The following is an 8633-nucleotide window of genomic DNA, read 5'->3' as shown; positions in this document are numbered from 1 at the left end:
ACTCACAAACAGGACAGCGGAGAGAGGGAAGCCCTGCCTGACTCCTGATTTAATCGGAAAGCTATCTGATTCCCAGCCATTGATTGAGACTGCGCTGTTAGTGTACAGCAGTCGGATCCAATTGGGTTTTGAAACATGTACATGTTGGAAAGTAAAGAAAGCTTCGCTGTCCTTCACCGTCACCCGAACGGTGTTACGTACCCCATGATATGGGGCTCGACTGGTTATAGCCATTGCTTCACGACTACACTTGATCTTTGCCAAAAGGCCGAGAAGCGATTCCATTTGCCTTCCTTGTTACCTGCTGTACCTGCATACTAGCTTACAGCGATTCATGCGCGAGGACACCCAGATCCCTCTGTGCTGAAGCATTTCTGAAGTTTCTCTCCATTTAAATAATAAGTCACCTTTTTATTCTTCTGACCAAAATGGATAACCTCACACTTATCCACGTTAAACTCCATCTGCCAAATTTTGCCCCATTCACCTAACCTGTCCAAATCCATTTGTAAATTTCTTATTTCTTCATTGCAACTTACTTTCCCACCTATTTTGGTGTCATCTGCAAAGTTAGCTATAGTACCTTCTACCCCTGAATCCAAGTAAATAGTTGGGGCCAAAGGACCGAACCCTGTGGCACCCCACTAGTTACAGCTTGCCATCCACAAAAGACCCATTAATCCTGACTCTCTGCTTTCTGTTGGTTAGCCAATCCTCTAGCCAAGCTAATATATTACCCTTAGCTGCGTGTGATCTTATCTTGTGTATTAATCTTTTGTGCGGCACCTTATCAAATGCCTTCTGGAAGTCCAGACATGCTACATCTACAGGATCCCCATTATCCACTTTGCTTGTCACATCTTCAAAGAACTCCAGCAAATTAGTCAAACACGATTCACTCTTCGTAAAGCCATGCCGACTCTGACGGATTGCAATTTGACTTGCATTTTAGGAAGGTAGTGAAGGCATTGGAGAGAGTGCAGAAGAGGTTTACGAGTTTGGTTCCAGGGGCGAGGAAGTTGAGTTATGAAGTAAGATTGGGGAAGCTGGGAATGTATTCCTTGGGGAAAAGAAGTCCGAGAGGAGACTTGATAGAGGTATTGAAAATCATGAGGGGTCGGGAGAGAGTAGATAGGGAGAAACTGTTTGCACCGGGGAAAGGATCGAGAAGGAGAGGGCACAGGTTTAAAGTAACTGGCAAAAGAAGCAAAAGTGATAGGAGCAGCGAGTGGCCAGGGTCTGGAATGCACCACCTGATAGCGCGGCGGAGGCAGGTTCAATTGAAGAGGGAATGAGATGATTATTTGAAAAGAAAGCATGTGCCGGGTTACGTGGAGAAGGCAGGAGAAAGGCACGAGGTGAAATGTTCATTGGGAGAACTGGTGCAGGCACGACGGGGGGAATGGGCTCCTTGTGCAATGTAAGGATTGTGTGAATGTGGATGTAGAGGTTTCGGAGTAGCTGTGTAAAGTGTGTGAGGTTTGAGGTGTGAGTTTTGATTGTTGCTGTATCAGCAGCAGCGGCAGCGGCAGCAGAGAGCTGGTTTAAAATGTTGTGAGGCGAAAGGTGCAGCTGAGAGAGTGTTTGAGAGGTGTATTTGCAAGTGAAAGATGTTTTTATATGAGTGAGGTAGAGTGTTTGTGAGATGAGAGTGCTGTCTGTGAGTGTTGGGTGAGCGTGCATGTTTTTTGTGTGTAGCTGCTGCGGGTGAGTGAGTGAGAAAGAGAGAGAGAGAGAGAGAGAAAGAAAGAAAGTTGGATTTTGGAACATGTACATGTTGAGAAGTAAAGAAAGCAGATGTTTGTAAGAAAACTATTTTTAGCATTGAAAATCCCCTGGAAAGGGGAGGGTGCACCGTTCCCAGAGATACTGCAATACCGGGTCGATGCGTGGAGTGGACGGAGCAAGCCCCTATTCCATCTCCCTGCTCCAAAAATCAATTTAATATATGGTCCCCAGATAAGGGACGTATCAGATATTAAACTGATAAGAACAGATTTTTTTTTCTTTTGTAAAAATATACTTTATTCATAAAATATCTTCAATCACATTCCAAACCATTTCAAAAACAACATTACAAGGGTACAATGCAGGTTAAACTTTTACAAAATGTATCACCAGGTGCATCAGTACAAACAATATTACAATCATTTACAGCCTTTCATTTTGATCTGTACAGACCGAGGGGCTCTAAACAGTTCCCAGTCTCTCGGTGCGCTGTGGTAGAAAGGTCTTAGACAGCGACGCTTCCCCATTGCGCCTTTGCGGCAACTGCCCCAAGCTTTAGTGCGTCCCTCAGCACGTAGTCCTGGACTTTGGATTTTGCCAGTCCGCAACAATCGGTCGGGGACAACTCTTTGTGCTGGAAGACCAACAAGTTTCGGGCAGACCAAAGAGCCTCTTTCACCGAGTTGATGATCCTCCAGCTGCAGTCGATGTTTGTCTCGGTGTGTGTCCCTGGGAACAGCCCGTAGAGCACAGAGTCCTGTGTCACAGAACTGCTCGGGATGAACCTCGACAGCAACCACTGCATCTCTCTCCAGACTTTCTTTGCAAAGGCACAATCCACAAGGAGGTGGACAACGGTCTCTTCCCCACCACAGCCACCTCGAGGGCAACGTGCAGAGGGGGTGAGACTCCTGGCGTGTAGGAAGGATCTGACGGGGAGGGCCTTTCTCACCACCAGCCAAGCTACGTCTTGGTGCTTGTTGGAAAGTTCTGGCGATGAGGCATTCTGCCAAATGACTTTGACAGTCTGCTCGGGGAACCATCCCACAGGGTCCACCCTCTCCTTATCCCTCAGGGCCTCTAGGACGTTACGTGCTGACCACTGCCTGATGGACTTGTGGTCAAAGGTGTTTTTCTGCATAAATTTTTCCACCAGGGACAGGTGGTACGGCACGGTCCAACTACTTGGAGCGTTCCGCGGCAGCGTGGCCAGACCCATCCTTCGCAACACCGGGGACAGGTAGAACATCAGCACGTAGTGACACTTGGTGTTTGCGTACTGAGGGTCTACGCACCGCTAGATGCAGCCGCACACAAAGGTGGCCATCAGTATGAGGGCGATGTTGGGCACGTTTTTTCCCCCTTTATCTAGAGGCTTGTACATCGCGTCCCTGCGGACACGATCCATTTTCGACCTCCAGATAAAGCGGAAGATGGCTCGAGTGATCGCCGTCGCGCAGGAGTCTGGAATGGGCCAGACCTGCGCCACGTACAGCAACAGCGAGAGTACCTCGCACCTGATGACCAGGTTCTTACCCGCAATGGAGAGGGAGCGTCGCTCCCACATGCCCAGTTTCCTTTTCACCATAGCCACTCGCTCCTTCCAGTTTCTAACGCATGCCCCAGTCCCTCCGAACCATATCCCCAGCACCTTCAGGCCGTCAGCCCTGACAGTGAAGGGGACAAAGGATCGGTCAGCCCAGTTCCCAAAGAACATGGCCTCGCTCTTCCCACGATTTACCTTGGCTCCCGAGGCCAGTTCGAACTGGTCGCAGATGTGCATCAGTCTGCGCACCGACAGCGGATCCGAGCAGAAGACGGCGACGTCGTCCATGTACAGGGAGGCTTTTACCTGAGTGCCTCCACTGCCTGGGATCGTCACTCCTCTTATGCCCGGATCCTTCCTGATGGACTCGGCAAAGGGTTCTATGCAGCACACGAAAAGGACAGGCGAGAGCGGACAGCCCTGCCTGACTCCAGATTTAATCGGAAAGCTATCTGTTTCCCACCCATTGATTGAGACTGCGCTACTGATGTTAGTGTAGAGCAGTTGGATCCAATTTCGAATTCCCTCCCCAAAGCCCATTTTGGAGAGCACATCCCCCATGTAGGTGTGCGATATTCTGTCAAAGGCCTTCTCCTGATCCAAGCTGATGAGGCAGGTATCCACCCCCCTGTCCTGTACATAGGCAATCGTATCCCTGAGCAGCGCCAGGCTGTCAGAGATCTTCCTGCCTGGCACAGAGCAGGTCTTGTCAGGGTGAATCACCAATTCCAGAGCGGATTTGACCCGATTGGCGATGACCTTGGACAGAATCTTATAGTCCATATTCAACAGTGAAATGGGTCGCCAATTTCTAATTTCCTCCCTTTCCCCCTTGTGCTTGTAGATGAGGGTGATGATGCCCTTCCTCATGGATTCTGACATACTACCGGCCAGGAGCATACTCTCGTACACCCCTAGCAGGTCTGGGCCGATCAAGTCCCACAGAGCCGAATACAACTCCGCCGGCAAGCCGTCGCTTCCGGGAGTTTTACTCTTCTCGAAGGACTCGAGGGCCTTAGTCAGTTCCTCAGGAGTTAGCGGTTTGTCTAGGCTCTCCCGCGTACTGTGGTCTAAGACTTCCGTGATAGAGGACAGGAAGGACTGGGAGGCCGTGCTGTCCGTGGGCTTCACGTCATACAGTCCGGCATAAAAGGATTTGCTGATCCTCAGAATGTCGGACCGGGATGACTTTACTGAGCCGTCTTCTTCCTTCAGGCTGCTGATCACAGAGTGCTCTCTGTGTACCTTTTGGAAGAAGAAACGTGAGCACGTCTCATCCTGCTCCACGGAGCGGACTCTGGAACGGAAGATGATCTTGGAGGCCTCCGAGGCAAAGTGCGAGGCTTGCTGGCCCTTTACCTCTTGGAGCTCCTCCTTGACATCGACCCCCATCGACTGCAGCCGGAGCAGATTCTGCATCTTTTTCTGGAGTCGGGACATTTCCCTCTGTTCCTTTCTAGCTTTCTGGGTGCCTTTGAGGATGAAAAACCTCTTGATGCTTCCCTTGATCGCTTCCCACCAGTGTGTCAGGGACTCAAAGAGGGGTTTCACGGTTCTCCAACCTTTGTAATCCCTCTTGAGCTCCTCAATGTTCTCTGGGGTCAGCAGTTGCACATTTAGCTTCCATGCCCCCCTGCCCACCCTCAGGTCCTTCTCCAAGTGGCAGTCCGCCAGTAGGAGGCAGTGGTCAGAGAAGAACACCGGCTTGACCTCGGTGGATCTGACTGTGAATGCACGGGACACAAACAGGAAGTCTATCCTGGAACGAATGGACCCGTCTGGCCGCGACCAGGTGTATCTACGCTGCGCTCCGTCTGCAGGGTTGCTGAAGACGTCGTGCAGCTTGGCATTCTTAACTGTTTCCATCAGGGATCTGGACGTAGCGTCCAATCTGCTTCCGGCCCTGCCGGATCGTCCAGCCGCATCGATGATGCAGTTGAAGTCCCCGCCCAGAATGACCGGCCTGGAGGTCGCCAGCAGCAGTGGGAGCTGCTGAAAAACCTCCAGCCGCTCAGCCCCTTGTGCCTGGCCATACACGTTAATTAACCGGAGTGGAGCGTTCTTGTACATTACGTCTGCTACGAGGAGTCGCCCGCCCACCACCTCCTTGACCTCGGAGACGGTGAAGTTGCCTCCCCGCAGCAGAATACCCAGGCCGGAGGAACGAGAGTCGTTTCCGCCCGACCAGATCGATGGCCCGTGGGACCACCATCGTGACCATTGCCTGTAGGAGCTGAGGTGCGGTATCGCACACTCCTGCAGAAACAACAGGTCAGCTTTGACCTTGGCTAGGTAGTCCAAGGTCGCAACACATCGCGTAGTAGATTTAATGCTACGCACATTTATGGATACAATCTTTAAACCCATTTTAAAGCATTTATTCTCCTACCAAACCCACTGTCTCTGAGAGTCCCAGACCTTTAGTCTGCTCCTTCATACCCGTAGTGAGCTCAAATTCCTTCACTTTGGATGGGCTGAGGTAGATCTCCTTGGCCGTGTTCTGCTCCGGTGGCATCTGGAGGTTCACGTAGAGAGCGGGTTTTGAGATGACCTTTGCTGGAGAAGCTCCTCCAAAACTCACCCCCTCTGGGGTGTTGCTGTTCCCGGCTTCCTGGAGCTGGGGTGCGATGATTGCCTCACTGCTCCCAGATTCCAGGGGCTGTGGTGCACTGGCCTCCTCAGGTTGCAGGCAAAGTTGGGGTGCGCTGGTCTCCTTGTTGTCTCCAATTTTCTGGAGCTCGGGTGTCTCGTCCTCCAACGCCCTGGAGCTTTGCCGCCTCTTCTGTCGGTGCCGCTCTGGCACTTCATCATCCGATGAGCTGCTGCCCTTGTCATCCGTGTCGGATGGGAGACGCCTCTTGCCGCTTCTCTGGGAAACGCCTTTGCTTTTTCTTCGCTCCCTCTTACTTTTCTTGTTCTTCACCGTCCGCCACTCCCCCTGCTGCTTTTCCACTGCTGCCTCCTCCTCCATTGATTCGCTGTCCTGAGGACTGGGAGGTACAGGGGGTAGTGCTGTTGATTGGCTCTCTGTTGCCTCAATCTCTTTCTCCACCTTGTCTCTCTCTGTGTCCTCCTTTGTCCCGTTGAGCTCCCTGGGGGCCTTGGTGGTTGGAGTGACACGAAACATTTCTTCTGCTTCCCCCTGGTCGGCTTTGGCTGCCTGTGCGTAAGTACGGCAGCGTTTGGGGCAGGTCCTGTAGAGGTGACTTGCCTCGCCACACAGGTTGCAGCACTTGGCCTGTTTGCAGTCTTTTGTCTGGTGCCCTTCCTGTTTGCAGATCTTGCAGAGGGAGGCGCTGCAGTTGGCCGCCACATGACCAGCCTTGCCGCATGAGCGACAATGCTTGGGTTGCCCAGCGTAGACCAGGTAGCCCCGGTTTCCCCCGATGGCGAAACTGGAGGGAGGGTGGAAAATGGCTCCCTTACCGTCGGTCTTTAGCGTGACCTTAAACAGGCGTTTGCCTGTCCAGATCCCCAAGTCGTCTCGAATCTCGGTGCCGCTCCCCACCTTATCGAAGTACCTGGTGAGGAAGGTGACCACGTCGGCGACAGGGACGAAGGGGTTGTACACATGCACCATCACCTCACGTTCCCGTTGCAACGGCAGAGAAAAGTGCGGCTCCGCCGTCAGGATCTTCATCTCCGGCAGGTCTCTCTTCTCCTCGAACACCCTCAGGAGCCGGACGCAGTCTGCCACCCGCTTGAACGTCACGTCAAAATAACCCCCTTTGCGGGAGTCGTGCAGGGTGAAGATCTCCGTAGCTTGGAAGCCGCACGCCTTCAACAGGATCCTCCTGGTGAAGAAGCCCCGATCCATAGGTGATCCTCCTTCGCTGTGGTTCACCGTGACTCGGACGGTGATAGGTAACCCACGGTATGGATTTGGATTGCGATTGGTTATCGCCCTTCCATCCCGACCTTGCCTTGGCAGGACCATGGTGTCGCCCCTGCAACACTTGATCTTAGCCAAAAGGCCGAGAAGCGATGAGAAAGAAAGAAAGTTGTGTTTTGAAAGATGTGCATGTTGAAAAGTAAAGAAAGCAGATGTTTGTAAGAAAACTATTTTTAGCATTGAAAATCCCCTGGAAAGGGGTGGTGCACCATTCCCAGAGATACTGCAATACCGGGTCGATGCGTGGAGTGGACGGAGCAAGCCCCTATTCCATCTCCCTGCTCCAAAAATCAATTTAATATATGGTCCCCAGATAAGGGACGTATCAGATATTAAACTGATAAGAACAGATTTTTTTTTTTTTTGTAAAAATATACTTTATTCATAAAATATCTTCAATCACATTCCAAACCATTCCAAAAACAACATTACAAGGGTACAATCCAGGTTAAACTTTTACAAAATGTATCACCAGGTGCATCAGTACAAACAATATTACAATCATTTACAGCCTTTCATTTTGATCTGTACAGCCCGAGGGGCTCTAAACAGTTCCCAGTCTCTCGGTGCGCTGTGGTAGAAAGGTCTTAGACAGCGACCCTTCCCCATTGCGCCTTTGCGGCAGCTGCCTAAACTGATAAGAACAGATTTTTTTTTTTTTTTGTAAAAATATACTTTATTCATAAAATATCTTCAATTCCATTCAAAACCATTTCAAAAACAACATTACAAGGGTACAATGCAGGTTAAACTTTTACAAAATGTATCACCAGGTGCATCAGTACAAACAATATTACAATCATTTACAGCCTTTCATTTTGATCTGTACAGCCCGAGGGGCTCTAAACAGTTCCCAGTCTCTCGGTGCGCTGTGGTAGAAAGGTCTTAGACAGCGACCCTTCCCCATTGCGCCTTTGCGGCAGCTGCCCCAAGCTGTAGTGCGTCCCTCAGCACGTAGTCCTGGACTTTGGATTGTGCCAGTCCGCAACAATCGGTCGGGGACAACTCTTTGTGCTGGAAGACCAACAAGTTTCGGGCAGACCAAAGCGCCTCTTTCACCGAGTTGATGATCCTCCAGCTGCAGTTGATGTTTGTCTCGGTGTGTGTCCCTGGGAACAGCCCGTAGAGCACAGAGTCCTGTGTCACAGAACTGCTCGGGATGAACCTCGACAGCAACCACTGCATCTCTCTCCAGACTTTCTTTGCTAAGGCACAATCCACAAGGAGGTGGACAACGGTCTCTTCCCCACCACAGCCACCTCGAGGGCAACGTGCAGAGGGGGTGAGCTTCCTGGCGTGTAGGAAGGATCTGACGGGGAGGGCCTTTCTCACCACCAGCCAAGCTACGTCTTGGTGCTTGTTGGAAAGTTCTGGCGATGAGGCATTCTGCCAAATGACTTTGACAGTCTGCTCGGGGAACCATCCCACAGGGTCCACCCTCTCCTTATCCCTCAGGGCCTCTAGGAC

At 51.3% G+C, this 8633-nt stretch overlaps 2 pseudogenes; both read right to left on the bottom strand.

Annotated features, from left to right (window-relative positions):
• Nucleotides 1-1844: 1844 nt before the first annotated feature.
• On the bottom strand, nt 1845-2021 carry LOC144669048 (U2 spliceosomal RNA; annotated as a pseudogene).
• A 5343-nt stretch (nt 2022-7364) lies between these two features.
• Nucleotides 7365-7541, bottom strand: LOC144669091 (U2 spliceosomal RNA; annotated as a pseudogene).
• Between the last annotated feature and the right edge of the window lie 1092 nt (nt 7542-8633).

The sequence above is a fragment of the Cetorhinus maximus genome, chromosome 28 (assembly GCF_964194155.1).
Source record: "Cetorhinus maximus chromosome 28, sCetMax3.hap1.1, whole genome shotgun sequence".
Classification (NCBI taxonomy): Eukaryota; Metazoa; Chordata; class Chondrichthyes; order Lamniformes; family Cetorhinidae; genus Cetorhinus; species Cetorhinus maximus.
The sequence above is the reverse complement of the archived record's forward strand: the minus strand, read 5'-3'. Positions and strand labels throughout refer to the sequence as shown.